The sequence below is a fragment of the Notamacropus eugenii genome, chromosome 3, assembly GCF_028372415.1.
Source record: "Notamacropus eugenii isolate mMacEug1 chromosome 3, mMacEug1.pri_v2, whole genome shotgun sequence".
NCBI lineage: Eukaryota > Metazoa > Chordata > Mammalia > Diprotodontia > Macropodidae > Notamacropus > Notamacropus eugenii.
Window position 1 is genome coordinate 46,373,781 of NC_092874.1, and position 22,391 is coordinate 46,396,171.

At 43.1% G+C, this 22,391-nt stretch overlaps 1 pseudogene; it reads right to left on the reverse strand.

The window, feature by feature from the left end:
- Nucleotides 1–551: 551 nt before the first annotated feature.
- LOC140532689 (general transcription factor IIH subunit 1 pseudogene) lies at nt 552–2,471 on the reverse strand (annotated as a pseudogene).
- Between the last annotated feature and the right edge of the window lie 19,920 nt (nt 2,472–22,391).

The window sequence follows — 22,391 nt, forward strand, 5'->3', positions numbered from 1 at the left end:
GAGCTTCTAGGAAGGGGAAAAATTTGGGTTCTCTGCCACACTGCTGTTTAAGTCACCATCAGGACAAAGTGTTGAGGGGAGGATTCCAACGGAGGTTTGCTAGGCTCAGGAATCTGAGTGTGTTCCATTCCTCCTGGCTCCTTTTATCCATCTCACCCCCAAGTACTGGATCTGGGACCAGGCAGGGGCTGAGAGATGTGAACCTGGTTAGGATTCACACCCCAGGTGAACCTTTGACATTTTTTGATAGGTGTAAGGAAGCACTGACTCAGGCTGGTAAGATCTGGGCTGCCCAGACCCCAGGAAGCTAGATTTGGGCTGAGTATCCAGAGTCTTGGCCATCCTCTTCAGTTTTCTCTTCTTTTGATTGTGGACAAATGCTAAACTCAGGAGCCTACTTCAGAGTGGCTTGGTTTGCCTCCCTTGCCCACTGGAAAATGTTGGGCCAGAGGAGATGAAGTAACCCTGGCATTTCTGCTGCTCATCCATCAGTAATCAGTCAATATAAAGGCCCTACTATGTGTCAGGCACTGTGCTAAGCTGGGGATACAGAGAGGAAAAAATTCAGAGATGCCTCAGAGAGGCTTGGTCAGAGGAGAAATGAGATATCCGAACTGTGAACTCACAATAGGTTCCAAATCCTGGGGTTCTTTTACATCTTCTTCAGTAGTTGCCTGGACTGCCAGATGTGAAGTTTATCATAGGCTGTCTGCAGCATCTCTTCTATGTGACTTACTAAATTTGCGCTTGAATATTGTCTCTGAATCTTTTCTTGGAATGGGCAAAGCTTAGTAGCTTGGAATTGTTCTAAATGACTCTTCATCCTCACCACCTTTTCCTCTTGGGATGATATGTTAACTGGAAAACAAGACCAGAAATGCTTCAGCAGCTCCCCCAGGGACACATGCAAGTGTTTGAGTTCTGACTGAATGTCTTTTGGCACCATCTGGTTTATGGCTGGCTGTGGTCTTCTCTGAATAAGCCCTCCTCCAGGGGACAGGGCTGTGATGGTACTGCTTGCAGCATCACTTGAAAGAACCTGAGTTAGTTTGGGTGTGTAAGTTTGCATCTCTTCCTTAATAGCCTGAAAAGAATTACTAAGCTCCTGACTTGCTGCATGTTGGAGGGACAGAATAGGAGTTGGTCCATGATAATACCTATCTGCCTTTTTCAGTCTTAGTGCCATTGTTGTTGTGCTGGAACTTCCCCCCAAGTCTTCATATTCAATGGATTCCTGTAACTTCACCCTTTTGACTGGTGGCTGAAAGAAGTCTGAATCCTGAACGTTCCCATCTGTGCTGTTTTCATTTGGTGCTCCATGTTTCCTGAGACCTGCTGCCAGGACCATAACACTATGATAGTTAAATCTCTTGATGATGGCAGCATTGCCAGTCTCCTTTATGGATTTGGAAGAGTTGGAAGAAGATGGCCCAGGGGAAACCCCATAGCCCTCAGGGAATGATCTATCCTCCAGGGCTGTCAAATCTAGGAGTAGGTTTTTCACTCCCAGGGATGCCATTGCTTTAAAATCCTCTTCCTCCTCTTTGGCACATTGTGCAGAGATCTTTTGACCCCGTGGTAAACTGATTGCTGTGAAAGTAATGGGACTGAAAAAACTGTGCCCAGAACACTCTGTCATGTTATGTGGAACATTTTCTGCATATTTCATGTTTACTCTTGGGTATGTCCTAACTATGGACTCCATGATATCCAAAGTTAAGTTATATCTTAGGCCATTGGAGTCATCTGTTTGGGGGTGGACATCAGCCAGAAACGCTGCAGAAATGCCAAAGTCTTGCTTGGGATGGGATGCCTCAGGGCTCTCCACAGTATTCCTGCTTAGACAATTGGTCCAGAATTCCTCAGCACCAATGACCTGACTCATGACCAGGTCTTTATAAAGCTGAAACAAAGCAGGATCTTCTTGTAGCATTCTGCTTTTCTCCTCCAGTTCTTTCCTGGCTTTCTTCTTGAACTGGGGGAGCTGCTGCTGAAGAAGGTCTTTCACAGCATCTCGATCCCTGAGAGCTGTGCTAACACTGACAAAATGGAAGCTGGTTGTCTCTCCTGAATGTAGGACCAGCTGAAGCTGAATCTTAGCTTTTCCTTCTGGACTGATTTTCTGGCACCAAATATCCTCATACATGTGGCTGGTTGTAAAGCTGTCTTTGCCTTCAGGTGCCCAGGCTATCCTTTCTGCCATAAGGTACAGGGCCCCATCCTGCTTCTTCTGTTGCACCTTCTTTACCATCAGTAAAACTTCTTCTGATGAAGGTGCCATACTGGCTGGAAGGTGTGTGCAGAAGTCCTGGACCTGGAGGGGAAGGGTAAGTGGGGCGAGCTTCTTTCCACTCCTCTCTTCACTGGTGCTGCCTGGGTCAGGGCTTTGGGTGACAGGAACAATGTAGTTCTGTGCCCCACTGCTGCTTAAGTCACCAGCAGGACAGAGGGCTTGGGGAAGGAGCAGAGTGGAGGTCTGCTAGGCTCAGGAATTTGAGTGTGTTCCACTCCTCCTGGCTCCTTTTATCCATCCCACCCCCAGGTGGAACTGGGAGGGGGCAGAGGCTGAGAGGTGTCAACCTGGTTAGGATTCACACCTGAGGAGAACCTTTGACAATTCTTGATGGGTGTAAGGAAGCACTGACTCAGGCTGGTAAGATCTGGGCTGCCCAGACCCCAGGAAGCTAGATTTGGGCTGAGTATCCAGAGTCTTGGCCATCCTCTTCAATTTTCTCTTCCTTTGAAAGAGGTCCCTGAGGTTAGCATTTGTTTCACAGTCCAAGTGGTTTGTTTTGCCTCTGAAGGAATATTTCATATCCCTTGCATAAAGTAAGTTCACTCTGTCCTTTTGGTGACCTCTCAAGGAACATAACATGCGCAAGTTGGCCATGCCTTAATGTTTTGGGAACTAGCCACTCCTGGAACACATAGATAATACTTGGAGGATCTGGCTAGTCCTCCCAGTATATGATTAATTAGCTTATATCTTGTGGCCCCCGTATGATATGTCCTTGACGAAGAAACACCTGCATTCCCATGGCCATGTGCCTGACCAGCTTGGAATAGTGTGTGGAGCCGTTGGCAAAAAGCCTTCTTTGTCTAGGTCCCTATAAAGTCCCCCCGCTTAGTGCAAGTCCTCGGAATCTCACCCATGGAGAGGACGCTCTGCCTGGGACCCTCTTTGCTCCCAATTCGGACCCTGAACACTGTATCCCGGTATTCCTCAGCTGATGTAATTCAGGTGTTGGTGCTCCTCGAATTGGTGATGTTTTTCTATTTCCTCTTCTATCTATATTAATATTGCTATAACTATATTAGTATTAGGCTATATTAATTATTTCTGCTGTAGCTCTAAACTGTTCATGCATTTGCCTTTTCTGTAAATCAATAAAATATCCAGCTTCTTCTCAAATGTGTCTTATTGTAGGTGCGAATCTGAACCATAAATTTCCTTAATCATACATAATTGGACGAATCCAAACCCCTTTGGAAATCACAATACAGCCTCCCTGCCCATTTGAAAATGCTGGGCCAGAGGAGATGGAGTAACCCTGGTACTCTTACTGCTCATCCATCAGTAGTCGATAAATATGAAGGCCCTACTATGTATCAGGCACTGTGCTAAGCTGGGGATACAGAAAGGAAAAAAGGCAGATATACCTCTGACTGGCTTGTTCAGAGGAAAAATGAGATGTCCTAACTGTGAACTCCCCCCTTTAAGTTGGAGGTTTTTGGATTCCTGGTTTTACCCTCCTATCAGAGGGACAGAGGAAGGGGCTAAGGGGAACTGAGGAGATAGAATTAATTCTCTCCTCAATCATGTTCAGACCCCAACATTCCAAGAAATTTAAGCAAAGGTGTGGAAGGCTAGGGTTCTCTCTCCACAGGTTTGCCTGGGGGTAAATTCTTTGATTCCCATTGCCTGAGACTGATCAGTTTAGAAGTACATCCCCCCAGCTCTTCATTAGAATGAACTCAACTCCCATTGTAATATTCAGTCTTCTCATTAATTGTTAACTGATCAGAGTTGATTGGCACCCTCAGGAGTACCCACTGCTTTCCTCCAGTGGTACTGATGCAGTTTGGGGTTCTGAGACCCCCAAAATATCAGGGAGTGAATTCACATACTCAAACCATCTTCCAATCAGGTGGCAAACTTCCTTAGGAAACTTGCAAACTAATGTGGAAGGTGCTAATGCTTATGTACTAAAGGGACACTGAAAGGAATCTGGTTGGAATTCAGGAGTGGTATGTAAGTCTGGGGTGGGCCAGGTGTCATAAGTATGCCAAGGAGTAATCTCAAGGGGCTAATTAGGTGATCTGGGTAGGAATAAGGAATGGTCAGTATATACAAATAATCTGGGATGGGCCAGGTGCCTTGGGCTAGGGCTACTATAATGTGTGGGGAAAATTCAGGGAGCCAGCCATAGATAGCTTTGTTAAAAAGACAAAATAATTCTGTTTATACAAAGGTTGACCAGAGGCATGGTCCTTGGTCAGGTACCCTGTGTTTGCACTGATAGCTTTCACTGAGGAATTATAGGGTCAGGCAACTGGGTTGCTTCCAGAGATTTGATATTTTTTAGGTGTCCATTACCCGCCATCAGTAACACAAAACATTCTTCCAAATTAAATTTTACTTACATTTGAATTGCTTCATGATTGAAACAGGCTTCATAGTAAAGGAAACGTTGATAGTTCTGAAATTTAAACTACAGAGCCAATTTTTTCCTTTCATTTTAGAATTTCACTGATACTATTTTCCAATTAGCTTCAGTTTATTTATTATTTATGGGATATTTATGCAGAAAATTTTAGTGGAGTACATGGCACAGGAGGAGTCCAAGACAATTGTGTGCCAACATTTTATGGAGTCCTTATCATAATGTAATTATGACATTATTGTCACCTTATTGGACAGAGATTAGAAATTGTCATTATGATTCTTTGAATAATCTCCCAAAGAGAACGTTCAAAATACAATGGGCCCTGGGCAGGCCAACCTCACCACATCTGTTTGTCCTATTCTGCCTGTAGCTTGAAATCCTGGGGGAGGGGAGAAGAGAGAAGATTTTAAAGGTACAAGACAAATATGCCCCAGGAGAGCTGTATAGAGATCCTGCCCCTCTCTCTTTAAGCAGAGAAGGAGAAAAAGGAAGTGTACACACATGGTCAGCCTATGCTTTTGTCACAAGTCATCTATACCATTGAAGAAATATTGCCCTTAGCAAGGTATCTATTTGACTTAAAGGCTCAGAGTTGTCATCAGATTTAAACTGGATTGCAATCCAGGATTGCCATCCCTGGGCAGGGTGGGGGGGGCGCTCGCTGGCGGGGAAGTGCTCAGAATGACCAGTCTGCATCTGTCACCATGAATTTCGGATTTCTCTCAATTACTCCAGGAAGTCAGGAATAAAAAATAATCCAATAAGTCCTACTGAAAAAATAAGACTGCTTTGGATTTTGCCCTTATTCTTTGGAACAGTTTAGAAGTCCAAACACAGGACCACTAGGTATCATGGAGCTAGCCCAGCCTGGCAATGAACTTTGCCTTTAAAAACAGAAAGTCCTAAAGACTTGCATGAAATAACGAAGAGCAGACAACACTGTATACAGTAATAGCAACATTGTTTTAAAAACAACTTTGAGAAACTACGTAATTTGAAGTATTATAAATACCCAAATTAACTATAAAGGACCTATGAAGGAAGATGCTACCTGCCTCGAGAGAAAGAACTGATAAATAGAAGTGTGTCTAGGATGGTCTTATTCATATTTTTGTGTCTAATGATGGGGGGGGGGCAAAGTGAGAGGGGAAAAAATTAAGTACACAGCAGAGAATTTTTTTTTTTAATTTAAAAGCAAGCATAGAAAGTGGAATATCTTTGAAAGCAATGTGTAGTATTTACTGTTTAGGTTTCTAGAAAAAATAAACACTGAAATGTAAATTCATGATTTATAGTAAATATTTTTTATGTTGTGTTGTATGCATAGAAATGTTCTTTTGTCTATGTATTTAAGAAAAAGATTTAGAGATATTTGTAATGTGAAATGAAAATGTTATTTCTATTGCTAACAAAGTCACAGGTACTGCCAGAAAAAAAATATACCAGTAAGTCCTCAGACCTTAGTACCAATAAACTAAGCTCTATGTAAGTCATATCAATGTCTGAAAACCACTGTTCCACTGTTGTGCTTGGATCACTCATTAAACTTGTTCTCTATAAAAGAGGCATGAGAATATGACATCCTAGTGCCTCCCACCTTCTGGATGACCAGGATTCATGGAAGTCAACCATATCTTGATCGTCTATACCACAATAAGCCAGCTTGGCTTCTGTGATTGGTCATTCATGCTCCTCAAGAGAAAAAAGTGTGCTCCAACTTTAAGACATGAACTATGCTGCTCCATTAGGATATATCAATAATTTGACTTTCCCAACCTCAATTCATTTTGAGTCTCTTTAACGAAAGTGAACAAGAGAAAATAGTATAACAAGCGATCAGCTCAAATTTGCCCTGTAGTCTGCTGACTCAGCACCATCAGGACAACTCTTTCATGACTTCTACTGCTTCCCATTGCCCTGGGTCACTCCGTACTCATTTGGGCAGCTTGACTTCAGCGATATAGGAATTGTCTACTCTATTACTTCTAGCAAGATGGAGGACCACCAGGGCTTACCATCTTCCCTTCCACTTGGGTCTGAAGAATCTGACCTACTGATATATAACCTAAGCATGCCCAGGCCTTGCAGCCAACATGGATGAATTATAATTTTCCATCTATTTTGCAGCTGAGTCTTCCCCAATTAGACTGTGGGTTAAGAACAAAGATTACCTTGATTTTTCTACTTGTATCATCCCCTGCACTAAGCACAATACTCAGCATGGAGTAAACATTTGATAATTTTTATTCACGTATTTGTATCAATTATGACCAAACTGATTCTACCTTAATTGGATCTGAAATCCTGGGCAACAAGGGAGAAGATAAGGGATCTATTAGCATGTACCCTCCATAACCAGAGTTATCACATTCAGAAAAGCCTCTTTGCCTAGAATACTCAATCTATGGACTGGGGGTGGGGAAAAGAATGCCAAATGACATGTCTTCTGATTAGGGGTGGATGAAATCACCTTCCCCCCCAAAATCCTGCCATAGGCTTATCAATTTCCTGATGATTTCCCAACCCTATCCTTACCTACTCCTAACAAGCTATTCAAATTTCTTTGACTGCAGCAGACCTCACTACCCTGCCCCCAAATACCCACCAGACTTTGTCAGTAAGACAAAAAACCAAGGAGAACTTGGAAGATATCTAAGTATGACCACACTTTACTATACCTATTCTGCCAAAACCACATAACTGAATTGCCATGAGCAGTTGCTACAGGATCTGCCCTTCATCATTCCTGTCTCTCAACTTCATTTCAGTGGTGTGGATTTCACTTATTGTTTTTGAAGGCCCAGAATCACCATTTGGGTGCTAACCAGAAAAGACTAGTAGACAACCATGTACAGATGAAAACCCAGAACCCATTTTGGAAGGGCACCCTCATGGATGTCAATAACACCTCTCCAGATCTTCCTCTCAAGACCAGAGGACAGAGGTTGCGTTACTCATAGCTATACCCCTAACAAAGTATCAAAAAAGGTAGGTAATATAACAATGATAGCTAACAATTAATCTTCACAACCCTGTGAGGTAGGTGCTATTTTTATCCCCATTTCACAGATAAGGAAACTGAGGCAAACAGAGGTTAAGTGACTTTCCCAGGCTTACACATCTACTAAGTGCTGAAGATTAGGTTGAATCCACGTCCATTTGACTTCAGGCCTGACGCTCTACCTACTGTGTTACCCACCTGCCCTGATGTTGCTTGACCAGAAGGCAGATGCTAGAGGAATCTCCTGGTCAGATTGTAGTCAGTTATAACTTATCTTTTAATTATTTCCCCATTTAGCAAATCCATCAGCAGGCCTGAAGGATACAACAAATTCATGAGGTCTTTGTCAGTTTCCATAAACCAGTCACAACTATCAACCCAGGACACAAACCAGAATGAAAGATTTCCTGGTAGACAAATCTAGATAGGAGAATAAGACAAGCCCTAGCATATTCAAAACATCTAGGGAGCACTGGAGTTCTCAAGTGAAAAAAGAAAAATGTCAAGGAGTATTGATAATACTTTCAAAAGAAAACAGAAGTCTGTCCTAATCTAGTTCAAAATGATTTGAACTTGCTTTGAAGGAAAAAGAAAATAAAAGATTTAAAAAGTCAGTGTCAAATACATACTGTTGGTGGGTATCATACCATGAGGAAATATTGACAAGATTACAAATCCTTAGGATTAAATACAAAGATATTCTCCTAATACACATTTTATTGTGATTCTAGCAACACTGATTTTAGGATCTTTTAGATCTTGTAAACTGTAGAACAGCCAAGGCCTAAAGCAAATGCAGGGATTTTCCTTTATTTTTAAACTGGATTTGGTGAGGCATTTCTCAACAAGGAGAAGCTTTGACTGCTGTGAGCCCAAATACCAAGCTCACTGTGACACTTTGGTCCATTATAAGTTACCTCCCTCATTTTCCCCTTCAGGCTCAAAGAACTATAAAGTCAAAGAATTTCTTGCTCCAAAAGACAATTCATTACATGGAACTTCACAATCTACAAAAGTCCTAGTATGAGTACCTCAGATCCATCACCCATCTCATCTTAGCACAGCCTAAGACTGAACCAATATTTAAAATCATTGATAACAACCATGTGACTGGACTTTCTCAATAATTAGGTACAAGTCATCTGCAAAAGATTCCTGGTCCACCTTAAATTGCCATGGTGGCAAGAATTCAGGGGAACAAAGTTAGTTTACTGAACCAAGTAGTATCAACAATATGTGAAACTATACCTTTAGGAATTAACCCTGGCAATTGACTTTCTTGGGCAGCAGACTGGATTCTTACCTGTGTTATACAGCCAGACTTCACATTAGGTTAAGAGGCAAAGCAAAAAAATAGAAAAGATTAGAGCCACATTGCTTTATTGCCTTGGTAGAGAAAGCAGTGCCTACAGTGGCAATTGAAGGCATTTGACCCATCATCTCATCTCATACACTCAACCTGTTTTCAGATCAATGCTTTGATTTCCCAAGAGAAATCTTCAGGATGGAGATTCTTGAGGCCTTTCTTGATCCCCTTCTTGTTAAGGCACAAGCTCAGTTTTCACAGGAATGGTCTCAGGTCAGGTAAAGGTGAGGGCTTCTTGAAACTACTGAGCTCTCATGAGGCCCCCCCCCAGAGAACAGCTGGGAATTGAGGAAGTAAGACACAAGTTATCTTGTTTTCCATCTCCTTCTCAGTGGGAACTTGCTGGGGAGAGCATCCCACCCTTGAGATTGGTCCATGGTCTGAGCACACCTTTTGTTAATTGGCTAAGGGCCTGAGAGCATGCATGGTCCACAAGCAAACTAGCAGCTGGGAAAGCTTAAATGGGGACAGGAAAGCCTGAGAGGGGGCTTTTCTTTTCTCCTTGGGAAGGAGAAGGGGGTTCCCATGGGGAGAACCTCACCCTGCATGCTGACATGTAGCTTGTATCTGGAATAAAGCCTACACCTCTGCTTCACTCTGGCAGTCTCTTCTCTCATATGTTCATCTGGCTGATCACCAAAGACCTGAGATAGGTAAGAGGACCTGGCAGCCCACAGCATTAGGCCAGTCAGGAATGGAAAAGGTGATGCAGAAGAACATGCACCATGTCTTCCCTCTGCCCCTTCATGTTGAACACTCCATTGGTCAGATAGCCTAGGGCCACAGTCCAGTCTAGAAAAGGGGATATGAAAGGCTATAGAGGATAGAGAAGATGTAGGGACATTCCCTGTGGTAGAAATAGCAGACCCCAATGCCCCTAATGGGATTCGGAGGGTCCACATACCCATAGAGTGGAAGAGAGTAGCGACTCTCAAAAAAGCCTGTACCAAGCACGGCCCCAATTCACCCTTTGTCATAGCCATGCTTGAGACTCTCAGTGGTCAGTTCATCTTGACCCCTAATGATTGGAAGAGTTTAGCCAGAGCCTGCCTTACCTCTGGGCAGAATGAGATTTGGGTGTCAGAATTTTCCCAAAAGGTGAAGAATACCACCAGTGGGCTGGGGGCTCAGGCCTCCCAGGCTTATCAGCAATTAACAGGAACAGGGCAGTATGAGGCCACAGGAGATCAATTACAGTATTCAGGAGCAGATTATGTTCTGATTGTGGGAATGGCTATTGCTGCCTGGAAGATCATAGCCTCTAAGAAAGAGAGAGAGCTTCCCATGACTAAGGTTATGCAGGGAAACACTGAGCCATTTACTAATTTTGTAGCCAGACTGCAGGAGGCAGTGGGTCAAGACATGGGAGAGGAGAGTCAAGAGACAGAGATAGTGTTAAAGACATTGCTACAGCAGAATTGTAATCATGATTGAAAAAAAAGGCAATGCTGGGAATGCCGAAAAATGCATCCACTGAAGAAACGATAGAGAGATGTGAAAGGGTAGGGAGCCAGGTGTACATGGCACAAGTCCAAGGGGAGTGTCTGGCCACAGCCTTAAGTAACATCTCTCTGGAGAAAAAATGTTTTCACTGTGGAAAACTGGGACACTTCAAGAGGGACTGTAGGCAAAAGGAAGGAACAAGGAGAGATCAGGGCCCCTGCTTCTCATGTGGAAAGCCAGGTCACCTAAACAACGCAGGAAGTCGGGCCCTGAAAATGTGCCCTTTGGCAGAGACTCGGGACGGCCCCTTGGAGAGAGAGTACAAGAGATTATGGGGCCAGAGGAAGGAACGCAACACCTTCACAGTTTAGATAAATACCAGCTTGCAGCTCATCAGTTTGCCATGATCCCCCTGAGAGACCCTGTACAGGAGGAATCCCTGATATTGCAGAACCCCTCCTACACACCCATAGTCATGTATACAGGAGTTTATCCCACCAGCACCACTGTACTTCCATGCTCCAATGTGGTAGCCGAGCCAACTCATATAGACAATTAGCTTCCCACAGCTATCTCCCTTCCCTTAAAGCACTCAGTTCAAATCCAGTTACTAAGAGAAATAGGACAGAATAGACCTGAGTGTACAATCTGGCTAGACGGAATTCCCATGACTGGCCTCCTTGATACTGGAGCTGATAGGACCTGCCTTAGTGTTCGCTCAGTACCCCGACACTGGAAACTCAGAGAAAGCCAGAGACCAGTGTGGGGAGTAGGAGGGTGCCAAAATACCTTAGAGACAATGCACCCAGTGAAGTGGGAGGCAGAGGATTGCCAAGGAACTGTATGGCCATTGCTGATTCCAGGACTTAGTTTTAACATTTGGGGAAGAGACATCATGAGTTGACTGCACATGAGGCTATCAAATTTTTAGTAAGGGCCATTGCAGTTGCACTGGAGTCCCCACACTTGAATTGGAAGTCAGACGCCCTGATTTGGGTGGAGCAATGGCCCTTGACTCCAGAAAAGCTCTAGGTGCTACAAACATTGGTTAAGGAGCAATTAGAAAAGGGGCATATAGAACCATCACAGTCGCCCTGGAATGCTCCTGTGTTTGTAATAAAGAAAAAATTCAGAAACTTTAGGTTCCTCACATACCTAAGGAAGGTAAATCAGTCTCTCATGCCCATGGGAGTCCTGCAGCCAGGTCTTCCCTTCTCCTAATGCCATCCCGGATGGCTGGTCACTTATAATCATTCAGGATTGGTTTTTTTTATCCCTTTAAACAAAGTAGATTGTCCCCAATTCGCTTTTACAGTTCCTCATCCCAATAATGAAGGACCTGCAAAAGAGGTATCAATGGAAGGTACTGCCCCAAGGCATGAGTTGCAGCCCCACCATGTTAATCAAGTATTAGAAAGCCCCAGACAGCAGTACCAGTGTAAAATCATCCATTATATGGATGACATCTTTATAACTGCACCCCAGCTCAAGGAACTGGAAAAGTGTTTCCAAGCACTAGAAAGGAAACTTCAAGGACTAGGATTAGTCATTGCACCTGAAAAAACAGAGAGGACCCAGTTACAAATATCTGGGATATCAAATACAGGGCACCATCATTCGGCCGGAACCCCCAAAATGGGATATAAAGATCCAAATACTCAATGATGCTCAGAAACTGGTAGGTGCTATCCAATGGATAAGATCAAAGGTGCCCATACTCCTACCTCTCATGCAACCTCTTTATTCACTCCTGAAGGGAGACGCTGCTTTAAATTCCCCTCAAACATTGACTCCTGAAGCAGCCAAGGCCTTAGAGGCAATAAAGAAATAATTTTTAGAGTCCGTCACAATCTGGTGGGACCCAGAAAAGGATGTGGAGATATCCATTATCTCCACTACACCTCCTCCCCTATGCCATCATACATCAAAAAAAGAAGCCCCTGGAGTGGGTATATCTAAGTAAAAAAACAGGAAGCAGTTTACTAAATAAATGGGAATTTCTAGGACAGTTAGCACTAGAGGCAGTGAAAAGAGCTACCCCATATATACCAAAAGCAGCCAATGCTCTATATGCTACCAAGGATGTAGAAGAGTTAGCTCAGAACCACGTTTCCTGGGCCACTATACTCCAGTGGGCCCAGATGAAACCAAATTTGACTTTCCTATTCAAAGAGTTGTTACAGTGGGCCCCAGCACCAGAGAAAAGGTACTCACCAAACCCAGTAGAGGGGCCTAACATTTTTACAGATGCCACAAAACATCACAAGGCATCCATTTATAATTCAGCCACTCAAGAGATATATACATAGGCAGCACACCCTACACCTCTACACAACAAACGAGTTGGAAGCTATAGTCCAAGCTCTCCAGATATATAATGATATACCCATCAACATCATTACTGACAGCCAGTATGCATCCTTATTAATTTCATGGATCGAGGACTCTATCATAGATTATCGGTTCAATATCTTTTCACAGTGTAAACGGCTTTTGACCACAATTAATAACAGAATACACCCTCTTCTATATTTTACATGTACACTCACATACTAACGGCTCAGGACCAATTTTTGAAGGAAATTGGATAACAGACAATTCACTATACCTAGTAGGGCACACTATGGAACCGCAGGAAAGGGCCCAAAAGGCTCATGATAGGTTCCATTTAGCCACAGAAGCCCTTTGCAAATTGTATGGGATAACTCAAGAACAAGCCAGAAAAATTGTTAAGCGTTGTCTCCAATGCATCCCACTCTACCCACCTCCAGACCAGGGCATCAATCCTTGTGGTTTGGCACCCAATGAAATTTGGCAAATGGATGTCACCCATATCAAGGGCCAGTGCATACATGTGACAATTGACACATGGTCTGGATTCCTTATGGCAACCTTGCAGTCAGGTGAATCAAGTGCTAAAGAAATTCAACATCTTTGGCATTGTTTTTTTGTTTCAAGGCTACCTTTAGAAATAAAGACAGATAACGGTTGCACTTATACCTCTCAAACCTTTGCACACTCCCTCCATGACCTAGGGATTCGACATGTTACAGGAATCCCCTACAATCCCCCACAAGGCTAGGCCATAGTGCAAAGGGCCAACTTCACCATAAAGGTGATCCTCGCTAAACAAAAAAGGGGAAGAGGTCTCCTAACACAATCAGAGCTCAACACAACTGTATATACACACAACTTCTTGCATCTTTCAAAAAATTTGCACACTACTTCAGCTATGAGACAGTTTGTGACTATTTCACGGCAACCCCGGAAGGAAAGTGATGTCCAGGCTGGAAATAAGGACGCATGGGCCATGGTAAAGGACATGGCCTTGGGGAAATGGCAAGGTCCATATAAGGTATTAATATGGGGTCCAGGGTATATTTGTGTTTACATAGGAAAAAGGGACGTGTAGATCCCTATCAGAAGAATCCGTAGGTGGGAGCTGCTGTAGGAGATATAGCAAAGACACCAGAAGCGATGAGTCTGGAGGCCCTGGGGGAGGACCATGCACCGCCTGAGTCTACTGCTGACAGCTTTGATCTTGCTGCCCAAAGGGGGAGCAGCACCGATCCCAATTGCTGTCATGCCAATATAGTACTGGGCCCCTCCTGCCGAATCCACCATGGGGGTCCTCATCAAGTGGACTGACACGTTGCCGCCTATTATCCATCAAGGCAACTCCTCCCAGTGGCTGAAGGAGGACTTTGACATCGCAGATCCAGGATGCCAGGGGGTGACAAACTTTCACCTGAACTTCACATTTGCATAACTAAGGGGGGGGGGGGTGGTAAAGTGATTAGGCACCTGCACTGCACCACCTCTCATAAAATATGCTTTAGGATGTTAAAGGCCTCCCTAACCCACTTAGCCTCCCAACCACTATTCGCTCTAAGGTCACGAGCACTCTGTGCAAAACAAAAAAGGGGAGATGTTAAGGCACAAGCTCAGTTTTCACAGGAATGGTCTCAGGTCAGGTAAAGGTGAGGGCTTCTTGAAACCACTGAGCTCTCATGAGGCCCCCCCCCAGAGAACAGCTGGGAATTGAGGAAGTAAGACACAAGTTATCTTGTTTTCCATCTCTTCTCAGTGGGAACTTGCTGGGGAGAGCATCCCACCCTTGAGATTGGTCCATGGTCTGAGCACACCTTTTGTTAATTGGCTAAGGGCCTGAGAGCATGCATGGTCCACGAGCAAACTAGCAGCTGGGAGAGCTTAAATGGGGACAGGAAAGCCTGAGAGGGGGCTTTTCTTTTCTCCTTGGGAAGGAGAAGGGGGTTCCCATGGGGAGAACCTCACCCTGCATGCTGACATGTAGCTTGTATCTGGAATAAAGCCTACACCTCTGCTTCACTCTGGCAGTCTCTTCTCTCATATGTTCATCTGGCTGATCACCAAAGACCTGAGATAGGTAAGAGGACCCAGCAGCAGCCCACGGCATTAGGCAGGTCACTTCCCCTTGTTTACAGCAGTCACGTGGATTTCCAGAACATCCAAAATTCAGGAATATAGATTACCTAGAAATGAATGCAAGGTTTATGGCAAAGTAAAAAACTTATTTTTAAAGTAAAATTGAACCTCCAGGAAGAGTCAACACATTAGAGGAAAATCCAGTTTTGAAAATAGCACTAGAGCTAAGAAGTTAGACAAGAGACGAGTCATGGTATCAACAAGGCCTTTGAGAGAGGTAAGAAAGCAGAGGGATTTGGCTAGAACCTGTGGGCCCTTCAGGATCTAGGTTACAAATGTAATGAAGAGAACTGGTCGTTGTCTATGAAATGTATCTCTTTGAGACCCCAGATTTTGGGAGATATACCAGGAGAGTCATTTCATGAGATTTTGAAAGCAAGAGAAGTGATCCCATTCCTTCAGATTGGGGGGTGCAATTTTGACAATAGCATTTAACTAAAAGACCTGGGAGAAAAGTGAAGGGGGAAGTAAAAAGTGGGGGGTCTGGAGCAGAGACAACTGGCATTTAAGCAGAATACTGTTGGTACAGCTCACTCATCTGACTGAGCTCATGTTTTCTCACTTTAGCATAACATTTCTTCTTCTCTCTTCCAGTTAAGCTTCCCAGTTGTGCAATACCACCTTCTTATTCTCCATCATAAGTGAGCAGCTCAAGCTTACACCCCCTTCCCTTGCTCTGACCTTTACCCCAATTCAGACTCCTCCCCCAACTGAATTAGGTGTTACTGAAAGAACCAGCCTTAGGGAGGTTCTAGAGGTGTGGACAAAGGATGTCCAGTCTTGGAGTTCCTTTTTTTCTCTTTAGCATCCAGTAACTGAATTGTATTAAGTAGCAACAGCTTTAGCCTCATCCCATCAGTTTCTGCATTAACTAGAAAGAATAGGGCCAGTATAAACCACTTTAGAAGAGCCACTTAAAAATATCATTTGGGCATTGCTGAAGGAAATTATGAGGTTTCAACACAGATCTAGCTGCAAAAGGTATTCTAGGACCCATGCATACATCCCAACTATGACTTCCCCCTGACAGATAAGACCATATAACTCAAGCTCATTCTATTGAGCCACTGGGGGGCCAGGGAGGTATTTCGTATTCAAAATCACTTAACTGATTATTCTGAACCAGGCTGCAATGAACTTTCAAGGAAAAGATGAAAGATTGCTTAAGCTTACAGATGGGTGATAAGTATAGTAGATTTGTTATTATTTCTTGGAATTTAGTTTCCCGGGATCCATGGTCGTAGCAATCTCTTGTTCCCAGGTATTTTTCCTTGCCAATCAGGTGATGAGTCCTCATTTGGAGTTATGTATTCTGGGAGATTGATATTTTGCCTGGGGACTCACTCATAGGAAGGACCTTTTGATTTCCTGAACTGGACCCTCTTGGGTAGCCGTTGTTAAGGAGCCCCCAGGCTACTCAGATGTTGGTGCTCTCCTGATCTGGTGATGTGTGAAAGTTCTGTTACTCTGTTAAGACAGCTGGAGGGGGGCGGAGCCAAGATGGCTGAGTAGAAAGACGCACATATGCTACCTCCGAACCCACTGCTCATAAAATACCTGTAGAAAAAAAAAAAGAAAAAGAAAAAGAACCACCAGCGAATTCTGGAGCAGCAGAAGCCACAGAATGGAGCGGATGAGATTTCTGCTCCAGAGAGCCTGAAAACCTCTCACAAAAGGTCCCTCATGCCCCGGACCTGGAGCAGAGCCCAACCCTGCCTTGGTGGCACAGCACTGAAAGGAGCAGATCCGAGCAGGCTTCAGAGACAGAATCTCCAGCAGCTGTGCAGGTCCCTCCACCCACAGGTGACAAGGGTTGGTGAGAGGGTCTCTTTGGCGGGTTGAGAGGGGAGTGGGGTGCCCCCATAACTCAGGCCCCCTTGGGAGGCAGCAGCGGAGGTGGGAGCAGACCAGGGCTCGCCAAGCAGGCAGGACCCTGGATCCATTGTTGAAGGTCTCTGCATAAACCCCCTGAGGGAATGGAGCCCATGAGGTGGCCCTGCCCTGACCACCTGAACTTAATCTCACACTGAACAGCATCCCTGCCCCCACCCAAAGCCCTGAGGATGGGAAGCAGCATTTGAATCTCAGACCCCAAGTGCTGGCTGGGTGGATCTGGAGGGTGAGGTGGGGGTGGAGAGGACACTCAAAAGACAGCTGGAGCTCTGTCTATTGGATCACTCATCAGACTGTGCTAATTTCTCTGCTTATTCTTTCTTGGATGATATATCTTTCTGCATTGTTGAATTCAAGCAAGATTATTAACCCTTCTGAAGCTATCTTTCCTTTTTAAAAGCAGATCAAGAACCTGTGATAGTGTGGTTGCTAATACAATTGGCACAGTCAGCAGAATTGCAAAGCATCCTTGGCTGATACAATTGGTGTAGTCTGCATGATAAGCTGGCCGCGTTAATAATACACCATCAAACCAGATATCACAAGAATGGGCCATTTAAGACCTACTACTCTACACGTTCATTGGCTCTTTCCCGGTCATTATCTTCCAAGGACTCAGAGCCCGTAGAGAAGTCACATATTCAGAGGCCTTCATTATACAGAGAAAACAGAAATACCATAAATGAAACAAAGGAAAACCAGATGTGGCACAGCCTGAGGAGCCTAAAGGCAAAGAAAGTAAAGTACTAAAAGCCTAGGTAAATCGTTCACCCCTTAAAGTGTTCATCCTCACTTCCCTTTTACCCCCAGAATATAAAGGTTGACCAAAAAACCCTGTGCCCCAATCCTGGAGCAATTACATGGAAAGGTGCGTTTGTAAACTTTCTCAAAGGTAGAGTTTAATCAAAATCTATGCACTTAGATGAGTAGAAAATGGTAGTTTCCTTTAAATGCCTTAATACCAGGTTCCATATAACTGTGGTATTCTAACCTTTTGAGAGAGAACCACCAGGTAATGATCGATAACATAAGCTTAATAATGGAGTCACATTTCTACACATTTCTTCCTTCTACGAGGGGAGAAAAGAGTCAGAGAGAAGGAGGAGAAAACCCCAGACTGCCAAATTGGCAGATGTATTCATTCTCTACAACACTGAGGCATCAGAAGACGTGGTGATTACACCAAAACTTCAAGAGCTCTATATTTAGACCTCTGCCTGTAGAAAAAGTGCTCAAGGGAAATCCTAATCCATTGTCAAGACTCCCTTCACAGGGAAGGTGTCAGTACCTTCTAAAGTACCAGTTAGCCATAGGCAACTGAAACAATTATTTAACAAGTGTGCAGCCTATTATGACGTATGGGACACAAAATGGAGACTTAAAACAAAATGGACTTAGTTATGCTAATTTAACATTCCAACTATATAGTGAAGTACTTATTCTTACTACAGTGTACCAAGATGGGATCATGTGGACACTATGAATTTGTCAATATTTGTTCAACAGTACTCTAAGGGACAAAAGAAAGAAAAAAAAAAAAAGGTTGGGGTAGTCTCAGTCTTCCTGGGAAAACTTCTGCTTACTCGTCTGGGAATTTAGAACACAGGAAAAAATAGGAAAACCAATAAGACATGAACCCAACGTAAAACCCAGAGATATCGGCCAACCACCCCCCAGGCTTTATGATTTCTCTGCTTTCTCAGAAAAATTTATACAGGACAGAAATGACAGCAACCTTGGGATCTTTCTTGGTACCATGTAGTAACACGATGACCTGGGCCTCTCTGCAAAAATAAGGGGAAAACCATGATAGTCCAATACTAACTACAAAGAGACTTTTCTGTTTGGTTTGGCTTTGATATAAAGCAAAGCCACAGGAGAAACTAGAAAACAATAAAGACTGGAAGCAGCACTGGATATGCAAGTTTAAAAAAAAAAAAAAAAAAAAAAAGAGCCAGAGTACTGATGAGGCCTTTGTGAAATTTTTGGGCCTGTAGAGCTGGTATCAGTTCAGTTTTCTCTCAGTGGTTTCATGTTCCTAATTACATGCAAAGACCCAGTCCTAGAAAGGAGGCCAAATATGAAAAACTCACGAATTTTGGTAGAATTTTACAGAAGCTACCATGGGGAATCAATCCTACAGACGCTAAAGACAAAGGGGAATGGTTAGAGTTGACTTCATTTCTTCTCAGATATTGTTTTCAGTCATTCTACTTCCCCTTCCATCCCAAACAACCCTTTTTTTTTTTCCCAATCTTTTATACTTTTGTTATTAGGATATTAGAGAACTGAGTACATTCTTCTTGACTGTTTGTACCACATGGGCACAAATTGCTTTACTAAAATCATATGGTTCTATTAGAGAGATAAAATGTCTCAAGTTACTATAAACCTACCATGGTCTGAATTTCCTATCTCATGGGCATAAAACATAATAACCACCTGAGCTGATTAAGAAAACAAGAGAACTCCTTTGGAATTGAGGAATTTTGTCCTCCATGGAATTCCATGTTAGCTTTGTATACAGAAGGAGCCCAACAGCTGACTTCATTGGAAAGATGATATCAACTTAATTAAGATGAAGGTTAAGCTAAGACCATAGAGCCTACAATGGTTTAAGAGAATAGTGTCTGTCCTGGGAAGAAGTCTCCAGAGATGCTGTCCCCAAGAAGAGGACATTAGTCACACTGAATGCCATTAGAAAATTTTAGCTAAATGAGTTACATCTGCCAACATTTCTATGCCTGAATCACCTAGAACATATTCAACATCTCACATTCTTGTTGAATGGAATATATATTGACTATCTGGGAAGCCTTGACTCTTGGGCAAAATAATTTCATTTTTGACAAAGCAATCACACTCTGACCAAAGGTTACATAGGAGGGATTTTTGTGTATGGTGAATGTTGGGTACCAACTAACTTACAAGATCTAGAAGGTAATAAATCAATTAGCCAGCTGAGAAATCACAGGCTAAGAGTTTTGAAAAAGAGCCTCAGAAAGCATTGCCTGAAGACTAAGTATGACTAGATGTCATCATCCTCATTTTTTTTTTTAAAGGCATGGGAAAAATAATCTCTAAATAGAATATTTTAAGCATACCTTGGCTGCCTTACTTATACTTTTCCAAAGCTAGCACAGCATTGCCTCGTGTAATTACTCCTTCATCTGTTAGTCATTAACATTAACCTTTCAACATACAAAGAACAAAAAGATTTCCACATTAGATGGTCCATCTTGCTTCTCCATACTTTTGTCTCATCATATTGAGAAAAAACTTAGAATATATTCCTCTCATCCTGCCCTGCTCTCTTCCTATTCATACTTCCCTAGTTTTAATCCAAGCCTTGATGACAACCCAGTTATTACCCCGAATCTCAGGGCTTGAAAACTTTTTGCTATGCTTTTAGCAAAGCTATTTATTTCATTACTGACCCACTGGCTGAACATCAACGTGTCCACCTTAACACCTTAGCAGCCACTTAAATTAATTCATTGAAATTAAATTCTCCACTATCATCTCTCCCTGTTTATCCTGTTTAGTTTCATATTTCTTCCAACTGGAGAAAGGTTCACCAAAAGTTGTTTCAAGTAAGTGGGCTGGGGGCATCATTCTAGTACTGCCAAAGGAGATTGTGGCTAAAATAAGGATCATCTAGTTGGCAAAAGAAAATCAGAACCATGACAGTCTGTGGGGCTTATGGAGCCTTGGGCACAGAAAGGGGTGCCTGACCTCAGACACATACTCTGAGGGAAGTCATCTACACCTGACTCTGAATAGCTAATCAAATGGTGAGCCAATGCTCTTTTAGGCTCCTTTAGGCATGAGGGATAATTTATCACTACTCACTTACCTAAATATGTTGTCATTTGCATTTTTCCCCCCTAAAGTGCTCTTAAACAAGACAACACCAAGTTATTGTCAATGACATCTGATGATGGGATGGGAAAGATGCGGTGCCCAAAAAAGAGTACCATAAAATTCTCAGGGAAAGAGAAGTTGGGTGTGGGAGATAGTTTATTGCTCTCTCAGCAGGATATGCAAAGCCATAAAGAAATAGTTACTCCTACATACCTACTGTAAGGATTGTTCTCCACTTCTGAACACAGATCTCTAATAAGAACAGGGCAATGAATGTCCACTCCTACCACTGTGAGCACTCCAATAGCCAGTCTTAACCTTGCCTGGCAGAGTCAGCACCTGGAACAAATGAGTCCCAGGGTCCAGTCTTGCAAATTCTCTACGAAGAGATGATAGTATGTTGTTGCCAAGTAGCTACCACTACTCTATGCTCCCAGGCCCTGGCAGGGCCTTAGCAACTCAAAAATATTCTTTTATCTCCAGCAATGATTGGAGTAGGGAAAGCGTCCTCAAAGAATTGGGAACTGATTTGCTTTTTCCATAAACTTCCTATCTGAGACCTGATGGCCTGGATCACGCCATCTGACTAGATGAGCTACAATGGGAAAGAGAGAGTTTAGCCTATCCTAAGGCAAGACTAATTTGAGATCCCTTTTCTCAACATCTAGAGGGAGGTTAATAGGAAGTCTCAGAGCCCTGGCTCCTGGTGCCATAGGGTTAACCGTGTTCCTTCTGAGAAAGTTTTGTTGTTTTGTTTTTTTTTTTTTTGCTCAGGTTTTCTTTTGGTGGAGGGGAGAAAATCTCCAGAGTAATTAAAAAGCTTAACAGGTTTGAGCCATAGTGAATAAGGTCCTGGATTTGGACTCAAGACAACCAGAATTCAAGTTTTGCCTCAGATCCTCCTTTTCTTCACCTGGAGGATAACAATACACTTATCTCCTCTCCCAGGGTGGCTGAAGATCAAATGAGAATACTTGTAAAGCACTTTGCAAAGCATAAAGCGCTGTATAAGTATCCACTGCTATAGATCCAGTAGTTTTCAAGGAAACTTTCTTCATGTACCTTCCCCTCCGAGATCCTAGAAACACTCATTCTAAAAAGTTCACAAACTAACCTGAACTTCCTTTCAAGAAGACAAGGTTGGCTAAGGAAAAGTAGTTAATTCTACAATATCCCATGTCTTCATGACAACACGACTCATTCATGCCCAGGGGAAGGGCAGGTCTCTTCCTAAATGGCATCCTGATAGAAAAGGCCATAGGTAGACTTTATATATATAAAAAAAAAAAGCTTAGAAGTTTAAAATGCTATTATACAAGTGCACAATTTCAAGAATGAAAAGTTCTTTTAAGCAGGTGTTCATTACCTCTGTAGCTTGGATGGGGGGAGAAGTAAAAATGGAGCTCCAAATACAAGGAGATCCTGGGACCTGGATCTATAATAACACCTATTTTAAAATTCTCTCCTATAGAGCCCATAATTATTGTAACTGTGAAAGGCACATGGAAACACTGAGGAAATGGCAGTTAGGGTTGAAGAGGCTTTTCTTATTATGAGTGGAAATAAATGAGAAATAATGGAGATGCCTTTGTTAAACTGTTTTCATTTTCTTATACAGAAAGATGATCCTGAGGAGACTCTTGCTACCTTGTCATCTCTGAGTGATTGTTAGACATAGCTCTGGTTGCAA